Source organism: Bombina bombina, chromosome 5 (genome assembly GCF_027579735.1).
Source record: "Bombina bombina isolate aBomBom1 chromosome 5, aBomBom1.pri, whole genome shotgun sequence".
In the NCBI taxonomy this organism is placed as follows: domain Eukaryota; kingdom Metazoa; phylum Chordata; class Amphibia; order Anura; family Bombinatoridae; genus Bombina; species Bombina bombina.
In genome coordinates this window covers 903030170-903051015 of record NC_069503.1, presented here as the reverse complement: position 1 = coordinate 903051015, position 20846 = coordinate 903030170, and the positions used below count along the sequence as shown (strand labels likewise).

General features: G+C 40.2%; 1 pseudogene; it reads right to left on the bottom strand.

Annotated features, from left to right (window-relative positions):
• Positions 1-3359: 3359 nt before the first annotated feature.
• On the bottom strand, positions 3360-4277 carry LOC128661657 (protein SEC13 homolog; annotated as a pseudogene).
• Positions 4278-20846: the final 16569 nt, after the last annotated feature.

The window sequence follows — 20846 nt, the reverse complement described above, 5'->3', positions numbered from 1 at the left end:
CCTCTCCCTCCTACTCACTACCTGACCTACTCAGTCTTAAAGTACAGTCCTTCTCTGCCCCCCACCTTTCACAAATGTAGTCTCCCCACCCATGCCCCTTCTCAACTCGGCTGTTATTGCGGCCTACCTCATGTTCCCATTTGTGTCCACCTTCAATTCCACAGAGCATCCTATGCCCCCCCTTCAGAGACCCTCTCTCGAAAAGGCACAATGTAAAATGTATTAACCCTGAAGATGGATACAGTTAAAATAAAAAAGGTCAAATAAGCTATGAAAAACTGTGCAAAATAGCAAAGACTTTAAATAGAGGGTTAAGTAAAAATGTATACCCAAATTTTGAAGCCAAGCTCTGTTGAACAGAGTATCTTACCGCCTCCACCGATCCTGAGAGCTTTCCTGACATGCTGAATAAGTGCCCAAAAGAGGCAAAAGAAAATGACTGAGGATCATGGGAAATGGGAGGGATTTAAAACACTGGTGTGCAATGTTCCCTTTAATGAGCGCGGCTGCACACCTGCGCAGTAATTTGTGAGGCCCCGAGCACATGTCAATTAAGGCCACGCATCACAGGGGACATTTTCAATCAGCGCACCAAAAAGCAGTACTGTTTGAAGAGGCAAATAAGGATGCACATGTGGCTCATACTGGAGGTGGAAGGAGCATCTCAATAGTAAGTTTGGTGACTTTATTTTAAAATACCCACTCGTTACAAACTGTAGAAGCAGACCGTTCCACACAGACTGCTAACTGCACTGATCACAGTGATTTCATCCTCTGTGTTCCTTCGAGCAATTGTTTGAAGCAACATCGAGGAGGAAACCACTGTGATCAATGCAGTTAGCAGGCTGTGTGGAATGGTCTGCTTCTACAGTTTACAATGAGTCAGGGGAGGACTGGACCTCCATCAGTAAAGGAATCAGGGCTGAAACAGGTCAGGACTCTCTGCTTGTGTCCAGGGCCAGATTAGTATACTGGTAGATTACAGCAATTAGCAGCTGTAAGGGAGCAACCTGCTTGAGAGTCTGCATTCAGAATAAGTGATCAGGAGGGAGCTGGAGGCTTACGTGATGCGAGGCCTGCAAAAAGTAAGTTACCAGCGCTGTTACGGTGGGGGCTGGCAATTTGAAATTGTCCTATAATGCTTGCACTTTTCTTCAACATATTTATAATGGTTTAAACCAAACATTGTGATCTACCTAATAAAAGTATTAACCCCTAAATCCGCCAACCCCAACATCACAAACTACCTATTAAAACGATTAACCCCTAATCCGCCATTAACCAACAACGCAATAAACCTATTAAACTATTAACCCCTAATCCGCCAAACCCACACAACGCAATAATGCTAATAAATCTATTAACCCCTAAATCGCCATACCCCACAATGCAAATAACTAATCACTAAGCCCCCTAACCTAACACCCCCTAAATTAACCCATTAGATAAATTAAAATTAAAATAAAACTAAATTACAATTAAAATAAGAAACCTAACATTACTTTAAAAATAAAAAAACAAAGTTTAAATTAAGCTAAAATTACAGAAAATAAAAAAAGCTAAAATTACAAAAAATAATGTAACTACGAAGTATTAAGGAAATAAAAAAATAACCGCCCACACGAAGTATTAAGAAAAAAACAAAAAACAACTACATAATAAAATTATTAACCCCTATATCCGCCTATCCCAACATTGCAAACTACCTAATACATCTATTAACCCCTAATCCGCTATTCCCCCATTGCAAATTAAATAATTAATTTATTAACCCCTAACCGCCATCCACCACCAACGCATTAAACCTTCCAAAAATGGCAGGGTGGTGAAACAATCCACTGCATTTTCGGAATCCACCGGGATGCAGCGAAGGCAGATGGAGTATTACAAAAAAAAACCTAACCGCCCGCATTAAGTGTTAGAAAAAAACCTAACCACCCGCAATAAGTGTTAAAAAAAAAACTAACCGCCTGCAATAAGTATTAAAAAAAAACAAAAAAAAACGCCCGCAATAAGTATTAAAAGAAAAACCTAACCACCCGTACGAAGTATTAAGAAAAAAAAAACTAACCGCCTGCACAAAATATTAAGAAAAAAAACAAAAAACAACTACATAATAAAATTATTAACCCCTAAATCCGCCAACCCCATCATCGCAAACTACCTTATACATCTATTAACCCCTAATATGCTATTCCCCCACATTGTAAATTAAATAATTAATTTATTAACCCCTAAACCGCCATCCACCACCAACGCATTAAACCTAATTTCCCTAATAACTCCTAAACCGCCAACCCCCACAATGCAAATAACTAATTTAATGACTAAGCCTCCTAACCTAACACCCCCTAAATTAACCCCTTAATTACAAAAATAATAAAATACTACATTACAATTAAAATAAAAAATCCTAACAGTACCTAAAAAGACATTAAATTAATCTAAAATTACACAAAATAAAAAAATCTAACATAAACCACATTATCCAAAATAAAAAAATAAACCTAATCCCTATGAAAATAAAAAGCCCCCCAAAATAAAAACACCCCCTAATCTAAGAATAAACTAACAATAGCCCTTAAAAGGGCCTTTTGTAGGGCATTGCACTAAGTTAAATAGCTCTTTTCCTTAAAAAATACTAAGTCCCCCCTCTAACAGTAAACCCCCCACCCACCAAACCCCTCAAAATAAAAAAAAAACCTAACACTAAAAAAAACTAAACTGTCCATTGCCCCTAAAGGGGCATTTGTATGGGCATTGCCCTTAAAAGGATATTCAGCTCTTTTTCAATTGCCCAAAAAACCCCAATCTAAAAAAAAACAAACCAAAACATAAAAAAGCCTAACACTAATGCCCATACAAATGCCCCTTTAGGTAGTTTAGTTTTTTTAGTGTTAGTTTTTTTTATTTTGGGGAGTTTGGTGGGTGGGGATTTTTTTTTACTGTTAGGAGGGACTTAGTAATTTTTAAAGGTAAAAAAGCTGTTTAACTTAGGGCAATGCCCTACAAAAGGCCCTTTTAAGGGCTATTGGTAGTTTAGTATTAGATTAGAGGGTGTTTTTATTTTGCGGGGGAATTTTTATTTTTATAGGGGTATTAGTTTAGGTTTAAATTTTATTTTTTTCTGTAATTTGTTTTGTAAATTTAGCTTGGGGGTTTGTATTTTTTTAACATAGACTGCCCTCTGGGCAGGCTTATCGCCTAGGGTATTCAATAATTATGAAAAAAAGGATCACAAAAAGGTTAAGCATGTATTCTGAATTAAAGGATTCAATTAGGGGGAACTCCTTTACCTTTTTCAGCTCTCAAAATAGACATAAGGTAGTGGGTGATATATTCTATAAATTTGAAGTAGTTTAAAAGCTGTTAACACAGCGCTCTCTGGGCTGAGGTTGTATTGCTGCAGAATAGCTCTTATGAGGAAGATGCTTATTGAATACATGTATGAGGTCACTGCCCATTATGTTGGCTATCTGCAGATACTGCTCCTTATTTGGGTCACTGATAGCAGACAACTGTCCATCTACAGACTCCTTCCATAGGGTGACCTTGTTATCACCACCTGACAGCAGGCAGAATGTTTGCAGTGATTAACCTGCTCCGTGCCAGACTACATCATTGCACTTGTGGAGTAGGTTTGAGTTTCAGCAGTTGGTGCCTGGAGTATCACAAGTCCATTTGTAAACCCTGCCATCCTGTGAATAATGATACAGATGGGAAGCCCAATAGAGGAAACCCAGACACATGCAACAACTAGTCCCTATAAGCTTCTAGATTCTGGTCCCATTTCTACAAATCTCTTGATGTAATTAGTTTTTTGCCTTATCAACAAGGCTGCCAGGAACCACCAATGGGGCCCAGCTTATGGTGTTGTATCTAATCATATACGCATTACTTATCTTAGTCACTTTCCGGGATTCTCAAGTATAAGTGAGCAAAGCAATTGCCCCATCTGAGCTGCCACACGCAGAATTCACTGAAGAGTCATGTCCTGTGTACTGATATATTTTCTCCCATGTCCCATTTTCTTCTTTCCAGATCAGCCTTTTCCGGTCATATAAACAGGAGGCTAGAATGATCCCATGTAGTATGCCACACAGGGGTCCTCGTCCTTGTTAGTCAGCTTTAAGAATCTGTCCTCCATTTTTCACATTGAAGATCTTCACTGATCTGTCTTAGAATCAGGTAGCAAGGAGTGTGCCATAATAATTAATCTGAGCATCATAAATCATGTCCTCATGGAAAGTATTTACTGTGTTTATTACGGACACCATGATATTGGATCTTGTTCACTCTCTCCACTCTCCCGGCTGTTCCTTGCTGATTCTCAGAAAAAACAAAAACATTTATTAAAGGAACAGTCAAGTCAAAATTAAACCTTCATGATTCAGATAGGGCATGCCATTATAAACAGCTTTCCAACTTGCGTTTATTTACTTTGTTCTCTTGGTAAGCTTTTTTAAAGCTAAACCTAGGTAGGCTCATATGCTAATTTCTAAGCCATTGAAAGCATTTTGACATTTTTTTTACAGTTAGACAGTGCTAGTTCATGTGTTCTATAGATAACATTGTGCTCACTCAAGTAGAGTTATTTATGAGTCAGCACGAGCACGGATTGGCTAAAATGCTGTCAAAAGAACTGATATAAAGGTGTTTACACCCAACACCCTAACATGAAACCTGAGTCTAAACACCCCTAATCTTACACTTTTTAACCCCTAATCTGCCGCTCCAGACATCGCCGACACCTACATTATATTTTTTAACCCCTAATCTACCGCTCCGGACAGCGCCACCACTATAATAAACATATTAACCCCTAAACCGCCACACGCATCACAAACATTAGTTAAATATTATTAACCCCTAATCTGACGCCCCTAACATCGCCACCACTATACTAAATGTATTAACCCCTAAACCTAACCCTAACACCCACTAACTTAAATATAATTTAAATAAATCTAAATAAAACCTACTATTACCACCTAAATAACTCCTATTTAAAACTAAATACTTACCTGTAAAATAAACCCTAAGATAGCTACAATATAACTAATAGTTACATTGCATCTAGCTTAGGGTTTATTTTTATTTTACAGGCAAGTTTGTATTTATTTTAACTAGGTAGAAAAGTTACTAAATAGTTATTAACTATTTAATAACTACCTAGCTAAAATAAATACAAATTTACCTGTAAAATAAAACCTAACCTAAGTTACACTAACACCTAACACTACACTACAATTAAATAAATTACCTAAATTAAATACAATTAAATAAATCAAATACAATTAGCTAAATTACAAAAAACAAACACTAAATTACAGAAAATAAAAAAACAAATTACAAGAAATTAAAACTAATTACACCTAATCTAATAGCCCTATCAAATTAAAAAAAGCCCCCCCCAAAATAAAAAACCCTAGCCTATAATAAACTACCAATGGCCCTTAAAAGGGCCTTTTGCGGGGCATTGCCCCAAAGAAATCAGCTCTTTTACCTGTAATTTTTTTTTTACATAGAACCCCCCAACAGTAAAACCCACCACCCACACAACCAACCCCCCAAATAAAATCCTAACTAAAAAAGCCTAAGCTCTACATTGCCCTGAAAAGGGCATTTGTATGGGCATTGCCCTTAAAAGGGCATTTAGCTCTATTGCAGCCCAAAGCCCTAACCTAAAAATAAAACCCACCCAATACACCCTTAAAAAATCCTAACACTAACCCCCGAAGATCCACTTACCGGTAGAAGTTTTCATCCAAGCGGCAAGATGTCCTCAACGAAGCCGGCAGAAGTGGTCCTCCAGACGGGCAGAAGTGGTCCTCCAGACGGGCAGAAGTCTTCATCCAGATAGCATCTTCTATCTTCATCCTTCCGACGCGGAGTGGGTCCATCTTCAAGACAACCGGCGCGGAGCATCCTCTTCCAACGACGACTACCCGACGAATGAAGGTACCTTTAAGTGACGTCATCCAAGATGGCGTCCCTTAGATTCTGATTGGCTGATAGAATTCTATCAGCAAATCGGAATTAAGGTTGAAAAAATCCTATTGGCTGATGCAATCAGCCAATAGGATTGAGCTCGCATTCTATTGGCTGTTCCAATCAGCCAATTGAATGTGAGCTCAATCTTATTGGCGGATTGGATCAGCCAATAGGATTGAAGTTCAACTATTATTTTATAGGTAAGTATTTCGTTTTAAATAGGAATAATTTAGGTAGACTTAGGTTTAAAGGGTTAATAAATTTAGAATAGTGGCGGTGACATTGGGGACGCAGATTAGGGGTAATAAATGTAGGTAGGTGGCGGCGATGTTGGGGGCAGCAGATTAGGGGTTAATAGGTATAATGTAGGTGGCGGCGATGTCCGGAGCGGCAGATTAAGGGTTAATAAGTATAATGTAGGTGGCAGCGATGTTAGGGGCGGCAGATTAGGGGTTAATAATATTTAACTAGTGTTTGCGAGACGGGAGTGTGGCGGTTCAGGGGTTAATATGTTTATTATAGTGGCGGCGATGTCGGGAGCGGCAGATTAGGGGTTAATCATTTTATTTTAGTGTTTGCAATGTGGGAGGTCCTCGGTTTAGGTGTTAATAGGTAGTTTATGGGTGTTAGTGTACTTTTTAGCACTTTAGTTATGAGTTTTATGCTACAGCTTTGTAGTGTAAAACTCATAACTACTGACTTTAAAATGCGTTAGGAATCTTGGCGGTAGAGGGTGTACTGTTCACTTTTTGGCCTCCCAGGAAAAATTCGTAATACCGGCGCTATGCAAGTCCCATTGAAAAAAGACTTTACGAAATTTACGTAAGTTGATTTGCGTTAAGGCCAAAAAAGTGTGCGGTGCCCCTAAACCTGCAAGACTCGTAAAAGCAGCGGGCGTAAAAAAGCAGCGTTAGGACCTGTTAACGCTGCTTTTTCAGCATACCGCAAAACTCGTAATCTAGCCGTAGGCAAACAGAAAAGTCCATCAGCTAGATGACGAGTTTTGCATTATAAGTGAAAAAGCTTCATAACGCTGCTTTTTCACTACCGCTGCTATTACTAGTCTTGCAGGTATATGTGTACCGCACACTTTTTTGGCCGTCACGCAACGCAACTACCGCACCTTTCAAAAAGTCCTTTTTCAATGGGATTTCCATAGCGCCGTTATTATGAGTTTGCCTGTCCGGCCAAAAAGTGAGCGGTACAGCCTATAACTACAAGATCTGTATCGCCACCTGAAAGTCAGTAGTTATGAGTTTTACGTTACAAAGCTGTAGCATAAAACTCATAACTAAAGTGTTACAAAGTACACTAACACCCATAAACTACCTATTAACCCCTAAACAGAGGCCCTCCTGCATTGCAAACACTAAAATAAAATTATTAACCCCTAATCTGCCGCTCCGGACATCGCCGCCACTATAATAAACATATTAACCCCTAAACCGTCGTACTCCCACATCGCAAACCCTAGTTAAATATTATTAACCCCTAATCTGCTGTCCCTAACATCGCCACAACCTACATAGAAACATAGAAACATAGATATTGACGGCAGATAAGAGCCATAGGCCCAGCAAGTCTGCCCCACCTTACCTAACAGTATAAACTTATCTAGTTCGTAGGATAGCCCTATGCTTGTCCCATGCATTTTTAAAGTCCCCCACAGTGTTTGTTGCTACTACCTCTTGAGGAAGTTTATTCCATAAATCAATCACTCTTTCTGTAAAGAAGTGCTTCCTCAAATTACTCCTGAATCTACTACCCTTTAGCTTGAGCTCATGACCCCTTGTTCTTGAATTTTCCATTTTATGTAAAATACCCACAGCCTCAGTTTTACTAAACCCTTTAATGTACTTGAAAGTTGCTATCATATCACCTCTTTCCCTTCTCTCCTCTAAGCTATACATATTTAGGTCATTGAGCCTATCCTGGTAAGTTTTATTTTTTAGACCATGTACCATTTTGGTAGCCCTCCTTTGCACAGATTCAAGTTTGTTAATATCCTTCTGAAGATATGGCCTCCAGAACTGCACACAATACTCAAGATGAGGCCTAACTAATGATCTATAAAGTGGCATAAGAACCTTACTATTTCTGCTGCAAATACCTCTACCAATACATCCAAGCATTCTGCTAGCCTTACTCGCTGCCTTACTACATTGTTTACTAAGTTTTAAATCATCTGAAATAATAATTCCCAAGTCCTGTTCCTCGTCTGTAACAGTCAGTAAAGTGTCATTGAGTCTGTAATTAACATTTGGATTTTTCTTCCCTAAATGCATTATTTTACACTACTGTTATTAACCCCTAATCTGCTGCCCCCAAAATCTCCGCCACCTAACTACACTTATTGACCATAATCTGCTGCCCCAATGTCGCCGCCACTATACTAAAGCTATTAACCCCTCAACCTAATCCTAAGTCTAACCCTAACCCTAACACCCACTAACTTTAACATAATTAAAATAATTCCAAATAAAAATTACAATTAATACCTAAATTATTCCTATTTAAAAATAAATAAATACTTACCTGTAAAATAAAACCTAAGCTAGCTACAATATAGAAAGTACACTAGTGTGGCGCTTACCGTTCCTGCGGGGGTTATGGTCCGTCACTGAGCAGCGTCGCTTCGGCGTGTCTGTGTGTAGTATCCGTGCTACTCCTCCATGCAGCCAGCAATGTTAGTTCCGGAAGTAGGGAGCCCAGCCTGTCACGCCTCTGTCAAGGGCGCAATAGTGATACAAAGAATGCGAGAGTTTGTTGCGGCTGCAGGGCTACAAACCTACTTAGTCCACGAGTCAAAAATGGGGGACAGTACAAAATAATAAAAGTAAAAAGGCTTTATTCAAAAACACTTAAAAACAAAAAAGAGCCGTAGCTCTAACAAAGGCTTACACTGACAGAAAAGGGGTAACAGTGCAGCACAGCAGACATGTTTCGTGTGTCTTAGCACACTTGTTCACTGCTAACTAATAGTTATATTGTAGCTAGCTAATGTTTTATTTTTATTTCACAGGTAAAGTTTGCATTTATTTTAACTAGGTTGATTAGTTAGTAAATAGATATTAACTATTTAATTTTGTCTGTGGAAAGGAATCACAAAGACAAAGGCGCCTCCTAGTGTAATACAGTTGGAGCAAGTGGAATAATGTGAATGCCAAATGGATACTCACAGATGTAGCAGCACTCCGTTTCTCAGCCTGCTGTCTGTTTCATGAGAAGCCTGATGAAACAGACAGCAGTCTGAGAAACGCGTTGCTTATTGTTCATTTTATATTAGTGTCATTTGTTTGACACTTTGTATTTTACTATACCATTAAATTGTGGTTTTTAACTTTTATTGAGTGTCTGAGCTTAATTGGTCCATATAGGACATTGGAGGGACCAGTAATCTTGTTGTTCCAGTGAGCTGGGACACTGTGAGTTCCCAGCCTGCCTCTATTAGCACAACGGAGTGCTGCTACATCTGTGAGTATCCATTTGGCATTCACATTATTCCACTTGCTCCAACTGTATTACACTAGGAGGCGCCTTTGTCTTTGTGATTCCTTTCCACAGAGAAAATTTGTATCCAGACCATCTATGTGACAAAGAGCAGACTGCAGTATTTGGGTACATAATCGACATCATCTGTATTAGATAGTAGGATCATCTCACACCAAAGAGACTGTGTTTTATTGAGGATATCCCTGAGGACTGAGTCCTATACAGCTAAGATCCAATAGGACTTTTATTTTATCCTTTTATATTCACATATCAATTTTATATGTGATTTATTCATATATATATATATATATTGTGTGTATTTGGCCATTGGTTTTTTTATTTTTATTATATTTTATTTTTTGTTGTATTCATTGTGCTCACTTTTTTACTATTACCAGATATGGGCAAATATCAGCATAGGCCCAGTCCCACAACACATTAGTGCTTAATTCATTCATTTATTCATATATAGTGTTTTAATTTGTGGGCTATACCAGAGATTATTTAATATCTTAGTTTTTTGGCTTTGCGCCCCCTAGAATTACCATCTAGTTTTGTGTAATAGGTTCATCCATTAACTATTTAATAACTACCTAGTTAAAATAAATACAAATTTACCTGTGAAATAAAACCTAACCTGTCTTGCAGTTAAACCTAACATTACACTAAAATTAAATAAATTACATTAATAGATAATGTTGAGGTTAGGGTCAGCACTCCTGGGTCATCCCCTCCATATGTAACACTGCAGGATTTGCAGGAAATAGGTGCTCAAACCTTCACAGACCCCCAACTAAGATCTGAAGGAATATAATAGGACAAAAAGATGAAGGTAGCACTGTTAGCAACAGGAAAACACCTTTAATAGGAGCAACGTTTCGAGGCTACTTGCCTCTTTCTCAAGCTTACACATACTGAAAGGTGAACAAGACTTTATTCACAGGGCAATAAGTGGAGGGCCAATCCCCAGGCTCACAAGGGGCGTTTGCAATATGACATCACACTTGCAAAGAAAAAATATCTTGCCTCTGTGTAATTGTTTTTAATTTATAACTGTATTTAGTTGTTGGATCAATCCTCCAGTTAGTCTCTAATGGGTTAACAATTGATTTTTTCTTTGCAAGTGTGATGTCATATTGCACACGCCCCTTGTGAGCCTGGGGATTGGCCTTCCACTTATTGCCCTGTGAATAAAGTCTTGTTCACCTTTCAGTATGTGTAAGCTTGAGAAAGAGGCAAGTAGCCTCGAAACGTTGCTCCTATTAAAGGTGTTTTCCTGTTGCTAAGAGTGCTACCTTCATCTTTTTGTCCTAATAAATTACATTAATGAAATACAATTAACTAAATTACAAAAAATAATAAACACTAAATTACACAAAATAAAAAAGAAATTATCAAATATTTAAACTAATTACACCTAATCTAATAGCCCTATCAAAATAAAAAAGCCCCCTCAAATAATAAAAACCCTAGCCAACACTAAACTGCCAATAGCGCTTAAAACAGCCTTTTGTGGTGCATTGCCCCAAAGAAATCAGCTCTTTTACCTGTAAAAAAAATATACAAACAATCCCCCAACAGTAAAACCCACCACCCACGCAACCGACCCCGCAAATATAATACTATCTAAATAAACCTAAGCTCCCCATTGCCCTGAAAAGAGCATTTGGAAGGGGATTTCCCTTTAAAGGGCATTTAGCTCTTTTACATTGCCCAAAACCCTAAGCTAAAAATAAAACCCACCCAATAAGCCCTTAAAAAAACCTAACACTAACCCCCAAAGATCCACTTACAGTTTTTGAAGACCGGACATCCATCCTCATCCAGCCGGGAGAAGTCTTCATCCAATCGGCAAGAAGTCCTCAACGAAGCCGGGAGAAGTCTTCATCCAAGTGGCAAGAAGTCGTCCTCCAGGCGGGCAGAAGTCTTCATCCAGACGGGATCTTATATCTTCATCCTTCCGATGCGGAGCGGCTCCATCTTCAAGACATCCAGCGCGGAGCATCCTCTTCATACGGTCCCAGCCATACACTGAAGATTCCCTTTAAGAGACGTCATCGAAGATGACGTCCCTTGAATTCTGATTGGCTGATAGAATTCTATCTATCAGTCAGAATTAAAGGGTAAAAAATCATATTGGCTGATGCAATCAGCCAATAGGATTAAGCTTTAATCCTATTGGCTGATTCAATCAGCCAATGGGATTGAGCTCGCATTCTATTGGCTGATTGGAACAGGCAATAGAATGCAAGTTCAATCCCATTGGTTGATTGTTTTCAGAGTTTTCAACAGGCACCAGTGGCTGTGGCAGTACTAGCTGTGCACAGTATATTGTGTTCACCATAGAAGGCAGTAGTTTTCAGTCTTATTTTAGCAGAAATAAGGAAACTTGATCTACCACCCTTTTTTCTTACATTTGTTTCTTGCTAGCATGTGAGTTTGTAGGGAACTCATTTTTCTGGTAGGTAGACCTTGGCAGCAATCTGCAGCTTTAGTTTTTGGGAACATTTCAGCTCCTACTTTCAGAACTCTCTCTATCTCTCTCTATATATATATAGAAGATAGATAGTTGGAGTCCAGCACCATAAATTTAGGTAATAGCTTTCAACCTGTGTGCCCGTCACTGTGGAGTATCAGTCACACTCCAAAAGATACAGTCCATATATACAAAGTGTGACAGCACCACAGTACAATCTTGCTTCTTAAAGGTGAAAAATTCCATGTAGGTCCGAAACGTCGCCTTTTTATGGTTGTTGTACCTAAATAAAAGAATTTTTCACCTTTAAGAAGCAAAATTGTACTGTGGTGCTGTCACACTTTGTATATATGGACTATATATATATATATATATATTACAAAAAATATACAGATATATATTGAAATATGTATTTTAAAGTAAAGAAACAAAATTTTCTTCTATGTGAAGAACTGTGGCCGGACTGTTAGCCGACGGACATTTGGCCGACGGATAATAGTCTGACAGTGGCTGTCAGATAACAGTCCGGCCATGAGATAGATTAGATAGATAAATAGATTTGATAGATAGATAAATAAATTCGATACATAGATTCGATAGATAGATTCGATAGATAGATAATTCCCAGACAGAGAATTACAAGACATGTGGGCTGCGACCCATGGTTAGGTTCCCAGAGGCAGTTGCGGCGCCCAAGGCTATGATTCAAACAAAGCACTCTGAAGCGTATCTGCCCTCGGCCGAACTCAGAACATGCTTCGTCATTTTGTCCATCGGCCAAATGTCCGTCGGCATTTTGTCAGAACACCGTGAAGAACATAGAAATGCACCTTCAACTTTAGCACGGTTGATCTAGCACATTATCCGGTTAGCGCACAAGCAAAAAGAAAGAGGAATTTCTTCAGCGTGCCCCATAGAAGTATATAGGGAGAAGCATATCCGAAGACCTGAAATTAGCAGGCCTGAGTCTTTTGCTCGTGCAATGCCTTTCTACTTTCAACTTATAATAGGTGCGCTAATGTGACTGCGCTATTTTGTTTTACTTAAAGCTCAGTTTGTGCTTGAGCAAATAACAATCTTATAACTTATAACAACATATTTTAAAGTCTAATATTTTTTTCTACAGATCTCAAAAAGAGCAATTTACTTCAAAGTTTCAGGGTTTGTACTGCTAAAACTATTTTCCGTATTGTTTTATGATCTTATCTCGTGTGTCTTATTATTTTCATAGTGATATTTTAAATTGAACTCTTTATTTTCATTACATAGTTCTTTTTTCACGTGTTTAAAAATTCCAAATCTGGGGGGCGGAGCCGGCCAGCGTCTATGATGGCCGCATAATTTTTTGCTCCGGGTGAAGGAGCACTTTCCATGGCAGTTATCTAAGGATGATTAAGCCACAGTTAGACAAAACAGATGGCGGATCGTCTCTAACCACCTGGGAGCATAATTTGAATGCCATAACAAGTCACGGGAAGAATATTTCCCATACTACACCAACGGATCAACAGGCCGCAAGCCTCAGCACGCATCGCATGAAATACTGACAACGCAGCACATGCGACACAGAAATGAAGCTGGGAGCGTGACATGCTGAGATTACATTCAGACCGGGTAGGCATGTAAAAGACCTGACACGAACATTACCCCTATCATTGCTCAAATAGACCCCTAAACCGGAACGTAACCTGGCCCCCCTGGGCCTAGCAGCCATAAACACTGAGCAGCAATCAGCTTATAATGGTCGCTCACACTAATAAAGACACAGGCAGCACACCTTAAAGCAACGGTATAAGGGCCTCATGTAAATACACAGCAGGCATTCTTTAAGCTAAATGAAGACCTCGCTGTTGTGAAAGAGACTGCAGCCCATATAGCTTAAAAGACACGATCACTTCAAACTCACAACAATGTTAAACTTGTCTACTGATAAATGAACATTTATGGAAAACCTTTACAGCACAAAATAACTAGCAAGATGGTGTTGAACTGAAGCACCACCAGCAATATATCTTTTAAAGCCTTTTACTATCTTTATAACTCTTGTGATTGCACCACTTCATTAAAAGAACTATACAGCTGGTTGAGACATCCTCGCCAATCTACTACACAGAAGTGCCAAGATGGCGTCGAGACGCACTCCTAGGCCTGATAAAGCCAACAAAAGCCTAGTACCTACCACCTCAAAAATGGACAATTTTTTTAAAGTGTTGGAAACTTCTATGTCAAGCACAAATGAGATAGCAGAAACTGAAAAAGATACATCAAGCACAGATATATCTGCCAGCCTCACAGATACACCTGCCCTCCTCACAAAAGCTGATATCCAAAATTTGCCTACCAAAGCAGATTTCGCCTCTTTCTTTACTCAAGTGGGCAAGCTTATCAAAGAGGGACTATCTGAAGTTAAAAGAGATCTCTCTGACTTGGGCGATAGGGTATTACAGATAGAAGAAGATATGGAGCAATGCAACAATGATACAGATATTCAAAACCGTACCCTGCAGATACACGATGACATGCTACATCAACTACAGAACCAAGTTGAGGACTTAGATAACAGAGGGAGACGGCAGAACCTCAGGGTCAGAGGTATCTCCGAAAAAGTAGTGCCCGCTCAACTCCAGCAACACCTCCAACTTTTATTTAAGCACCTCTTGCAAGAAGAAACACCAACCATTCCGCTTGACAGAGCTCACCGAGCCCTACGCCCAAAACCAACGGAAGACAAGCCACCCAGAGACATAATTATCCGATTCCAAAGTTTCAGAGATAAGGAGAGAATTATGCTGGCCTCAAGGAAAACACGCCAAATCCTGTTTGAGGGGGATACAGTTCAGATTTTCGCTGACCTAAGCACCATCACGCTGTCCAAACAGCGAGAGGCAAGGTACCTTACCACTCACTTACAAGATTTGAAGATACCCTACAGATGGGGTTTCCCATTCTGTCTTAAGGTTCTACACAACTCTCAAGTAATCACTTACAGCACGACAGATGACCTTGAACAATTCTGCAAAAGCTTAAATATTCCAGCTCCATCTGCACTCCTAACAAGGCCTTCTTCGCCATCCAGTGCTAATATAACAGCACAGATTCCAAGACAGCAAAGACCTTCCTGGACGAGAGTGTCTAGGAAACCAAATACACAACACCAAAAAGCAGTCTCTCCAAGAGATGAACTAACCTGACTCTTTCACCTCTGATGTTTGGGTTTCTAAGTATTTGTTACCTGGTGCAGTGCACCACCTTAATTATATTTAAGTACCCGTAAAGTCAGGAAAAATGTAACATGCCCCTAGTACTATATAGTCCCCTAGCGGTATCTAGCAAAATCCGCACTTCTTCCCTAGTCCTTAACTCATATTAATATATAAACCCACCCACAGTGGGAATTTGCTCCACCATAGTAACCATCTCTAGTTACTATGACTCCCCCCAATAGATTGAATAACTTGTTATATTCATGTTTGATCTTGTTTTTCTTGATGTTCTGTTATGGTTGTTGTTTATTTGTTATTTACTTTTCCTTTTCGATACTACAGAGCCTATCTCCAGGAGACTCTACTCCTTCTACTACCTCTCCTCTACCCCCCCCTCTCATATTGATGCCAGAGGCAAAGCTGGAATTCCTCGCGGGCGTGCCCTGGATCTCAGGTATGGTCATACACAAACAAAGTTCTCTAGGGACTACACCCTACTATTAAAGTGTACATCGATAGTAATAGTTGACCACTGCGCTAAAGCCCCTAGCGGCAGACCACATATATCGCATTCAGGTTGGCCTAAATACTTTATCCCACACTACACATGGCAGTACCTGAACTATTACTCATTTCCCAGAATGTTAAGGGCCTTAATTCCCCAACAAAAAGGTCAATTGCACTAAATTGGTTCCATAAACACAAAGGAGAAATCATTTTCTTGCAAGAGACCCATTTTTGCACGCAGGCAGAACCAAGATGCTCCTCCAAACACTTCCCAATGGGATTCTTTAACTCAGCCCCCACTAAACGAAATGGCGTAGGCATACTGTTCAGAAATAACATCCCTTTCCAACTCACCAGCAAATATACAGATAGTGAGGGACGATATCTAATACTAACAGGCACCCTGTATAATCACCAGGTCACACTAGTAAACATCTATGCCCCAAACACTGGCCAGGCCCGATTCTTCAAAAAAATAATTGGAGTCCTATTGGGGGTAGTACAGGGATCAGTGATACTCGCAGGAGATAGTAATGTAGCTTTGGAACCAGTTTTAGACTGTTCTACCAAAAAGAGCTCGATACCCAGAAGCTCTCTGGGAGCAATTATAAGAGTATTACGTGAGGCTACACTGCTTGATACTTGGAGAATCCAACACCCGTCACAAAAAACATACACGTTTTACTCCAACCCCCAAAGGTCCTACTCGAGAATAGACCATATATTTATTGACCAGAGGAGTATGCCCATGATGAAGTCCTCGGATATTCTTCCGACCCCATGGTCAGACCACTCGATGATGACACTATCCCTGGCTTTACCAGACAAACCCTTAACTGACCCACACTGGCGTCTTGATGAAACCCTCCTTTTACAGCCCCTAATAAGGGACAAAATCACACGTACACTTAAAGACTATTTCCATCACAACGCAACCCCCAACACATCCCCCACCCTGATATGGGAAGCACATAAAGTGGTAATACGAGGCGAATTTATGAAGCAGAAAGCGATACTCTTAAAAAATTATAATGCAAAATACAAGCAACTGCTCCAACAACTTCAACAGATAGAAACATTACATATGCAAGCACCAAACAATTTACAGCATATAGCACAACTATATAAAACAAGACAGGAGTTGAATGCCCTGCTTAACAAAGAGGCGCAAAGGAAGGCGATCTATTTAAAAAAACTCTACTTTACAGAAGGCAATAAGGCAGGCCCCCTACTGGCAAGAGCCCTCAAGGCTCGATCGAATAATAACTTCATCCGTAAACTAGCGCTTCCTAACACACCAGGAGACTACACTCATGACAGTAAATCGATAGCAAACATCTTCAGCGATTACTACAAAAAATTATATAACATCCCAATAACACCCCACTCCTCAGACCATGAGGCAATAGACCTCTATATCCAAGACTCAAATATTCCAACATTACCCGACCAAATAGCCAAGCAGATGGAGGACCCCATAACTTTGCAGGAAGTTATTACAGCCATAAACAGTTCACCCCTTCGTAAAAGCCCTGGCCCAGATGGGTTCACAGCGGCATACTACAAGCAATTCCAAGCACTACTAGCTCCACACTTAACCAATCTTTTCGCCTCCTTAGACAAAGATGGAATGCTCTCCCCCAACCTCTTAGAAGCACACATCTCAGTCATCCCTAAGCCCAATAAAGCCCCCACAGAACCAGGCAATTACCGCCCTATCTCCCTATTAAATGGGGACATCAAAATTTATGCTAAGATCCTTGCAAGCCGCATTAGTAAGGTACTTTCAACGCTTATACATGTAGACCAAGCTGGCTTCGTTCAGCTCAGGGAGGCCAGGGACAATACGATCCGGATTCTCCACTTGTTGGAATTTGCCAAAACGCAGCAAACCCCGGCTGTCCTGGTCTCCATTGATGCGGAGAAAGCCTTCGATAGGTTAAATTGGCCCTTCCTACGCAGCACACTAAAACATTTTGGCTTTGGGGACCTAATGATTAAGCGCATTTTTCAACTATACAATGGCCCCTCTGCTAAAGTCCGCACTAATGGAGTCCTCTCACAAAGCTTTAACATACACAACGGGACAAGGCAGGGCTGTCCTCTCTCCCCCATTTTATTCGTCCTCACAATGGAGGTCCTAGCTTGCCATGTCAGACAAAACCTAACATTCACGGGATTACCATCGGTCCAGATACCCACAAACTGGCCATGTTCGCCGATGATGTCCTACTCACCCTCACTTCCCCAGCACTCTCCCTACCCAGTCTAACCGCAGAATTTGACAAATTCAGTAGTTACTCACATTTCCTCATCAACTACACTAAATCAGAGCTTTTAAACATTACCATGACCCCCAAGAACTTCGCAAATCTCATTAAGACGTGCCCATTTAAAATTCAAAACTCACACTTGAAGTACTTAGGCATAGTATTAGCCTCTAACCCAGTGAGATGGTTTGCCCTCAACTACCAACCGCTCCTACACTCTATCCAGCACTCATTATCTACCTGGAAAGACAAATCACTATCGTGGTGGGGTAGAATACAATCAATTAAAATGACAATACTCCCCAAAATCCTATACATACTACAAGCTATGCCCATCACAATCCCGAAAGCTTTTATACAACAATTGCAAAAAGCCATCAACAGTTTTGTGTGGGGAAGACTCTGCCCGAGAATACCGAGAGGAACTATGTATAGATCCCTACAGAGTGGGGGGCTAGGTCTTCCAGACCTACGTCTATACTACCAAGCGGTTACCCTACAGAGAATTCTTGACTGGCACTGTAGAAGAGACTCTAAGGCCTGGGTGGCAGTTGACTCACAGCTGCTTAAAGCACCTAACCCCGGCCCCTTGTGCTGGCTCCCTAGGTCCAGACGCACCCCCCTATGCGCGACGTCCCCACTTTATAGGCACATCTTTAACACGTGGGACCAACTACTTAAGACAACCCCAGCTTTATCCACCCCAACATCTCCACTTACCCCGATCTTTCCCAACATAGAACTAATGGGAGGGTACGAACCTAGGAAAAAAGACACTATTGTCCACGAACTGTTAGATTCCATCCCCATCACCCGACTACTCACTCAAGGTAAACTTAAGACTAGAGAAGAGCTCACACAAATATTCCGGGGATTCTTCGCTCCATGGCTTAAATTTGCACAATTACAACATTTTATACAGACAACTCACAATAAGCAAGACCTCCTCAGATTCCCAACCCCATTTGAACAAATCTGCCTAACTGAGAAGATTGCTAAGGGCTCACTGTCGCTAGCCAAAATACTATTACAAAAAGCACAGACCCCTCCACTCCCCCCATATACAGCCCGATGGCAGCAGGAATTGGGCACGACCCTAGATACCACACAATGGTTACAAATCTTTCAGAATACACGCACCTCCTCCACATCCCCCAAAATCATAGAGCTTAACTACAAAGTATTACTAAGATGGTACTTAACGCCTTCCAGGCTGAATAACATTTATCCTACCGCTACGTCATTTTGTTGGAGGGGGTGTGGTGGACAGGGCACAATGTTGCACATGTGGTGGTCTTGTCCAAGATTGGGCCCCCTTTGGCATGGAGTAGAGTATACCTTGAAAAAATTAGTTGAGACAGACTTTTCCCTAAGCCCTAGGCTAGTCCTTTTAAATGAAACCCCGCCAATCAAATGCACAATTAGACAGACACTGATACGCATAGGCCTTAACTGTGCGAAATCCCTCATTGCCCTACACTGGAAGTCACCCTCAATTCCAACACCAGAACAGTGGATCAAAAAAACAAACGAGATGCTCTCATGCGAGGAATATGGCTACTACAAAAGAAACAAGTCTGCATTCTATGCAGATCTTAGGTTTTACTGGGACTCCATCACCCCTAATTAGAATCCCCCCCCCCCCATATTGCAAGACCCAATTGTTATACTGGTGGGCAAAGCTCAGCCAATACCATACACCAACTCCAGGGTTGTCTCTGCATCAATTCTCTTCCCTATCCCCTCTCCTCTTCTTCTCCCCTTTTCCATTCTTCTGTTTCTCTTCTCCTCCCCTCCTTCTCAGTTTATCTCTTTCTGTTATATTACATTCAGGTTTCGCAATGTTAGAAGGTTTTTATTTGTGAAATTGCAGTGCGCAGAGACTGTACACCAGATATCGTGAAAATGGACATATTTATTTATAATTTTTGTAATTTTTTTTTTTTTTCCTCTGAGATATCCCAGCAGAGGTATAGTTTTCTGTCTAGGGGCTTAGTGACCTCCGGAAGGTAAGATTTCTTGAACTGTTCCATAACTAGATCCGCCTACGGAGGTCCACCCACTCAGTCACGCAAAGTGTTGGTTTTACCCTAGTTTATATGTTGTTTATGAAGACCCCTTATCTCTCTGTTAACTACGTATTGATTGTGAAATTTTCACCTATGTAATAATTTACTGTACTATTTTCCATTGCAAAACCAATAAAAAACTATTGTTAAAAAAAAAAAAAAATTCCAAATCTGTCTCTCCCCAAGTTTAGGGAATAAATATCATGGGCTAGATTACAAGTGAAGCACTAATTTATTTGCGGGAGCACGTTAAATAACCAGCCATTACAAGTGGCTGGTTAATGCTACCGCAAGCTCGTGGTAGCACTTTTCGCTATGCGAAATGAACCCCTGGTTAATTAATAAAATGTGCCCCAATTGCCCCCCAAATAAAGTGGATAGTTTCTTTATTTAATTTAAAATATGAGCATCTTTTTTTTTTTTTTTTAAATAAACTGCACAAAGCAACCAACACTGCACGACTTACCTCCTGCTCTGCGCTAGGTTCTTTGCCGTGTCTATCGGCATCAGAAGAGGCTCCCATTGGAGACTATGGAAGTGCGCTAAGCTTCCATGCACTGTGAACACGAGGTCACGTTCGCATTGCGCTTTACATGTAATACCAGTGCACATTTGCGTGCACCGGTATTACTGAGTGGAGTGCAAATATCTCTTGAAAACAAAATTTTGCGCTACACTCGTAATCTAGGCCTACATCTGTTAATGATGCTTGAAAAAAATACTAAAATAGTTTTTAGCAAAGACAGATGTTTCTCTCAATACAGTAATCTTTTACTTTTAGCATTGAAACTATTATAACCCCTCATAAATACACTTAACACGTGTACATTATTGT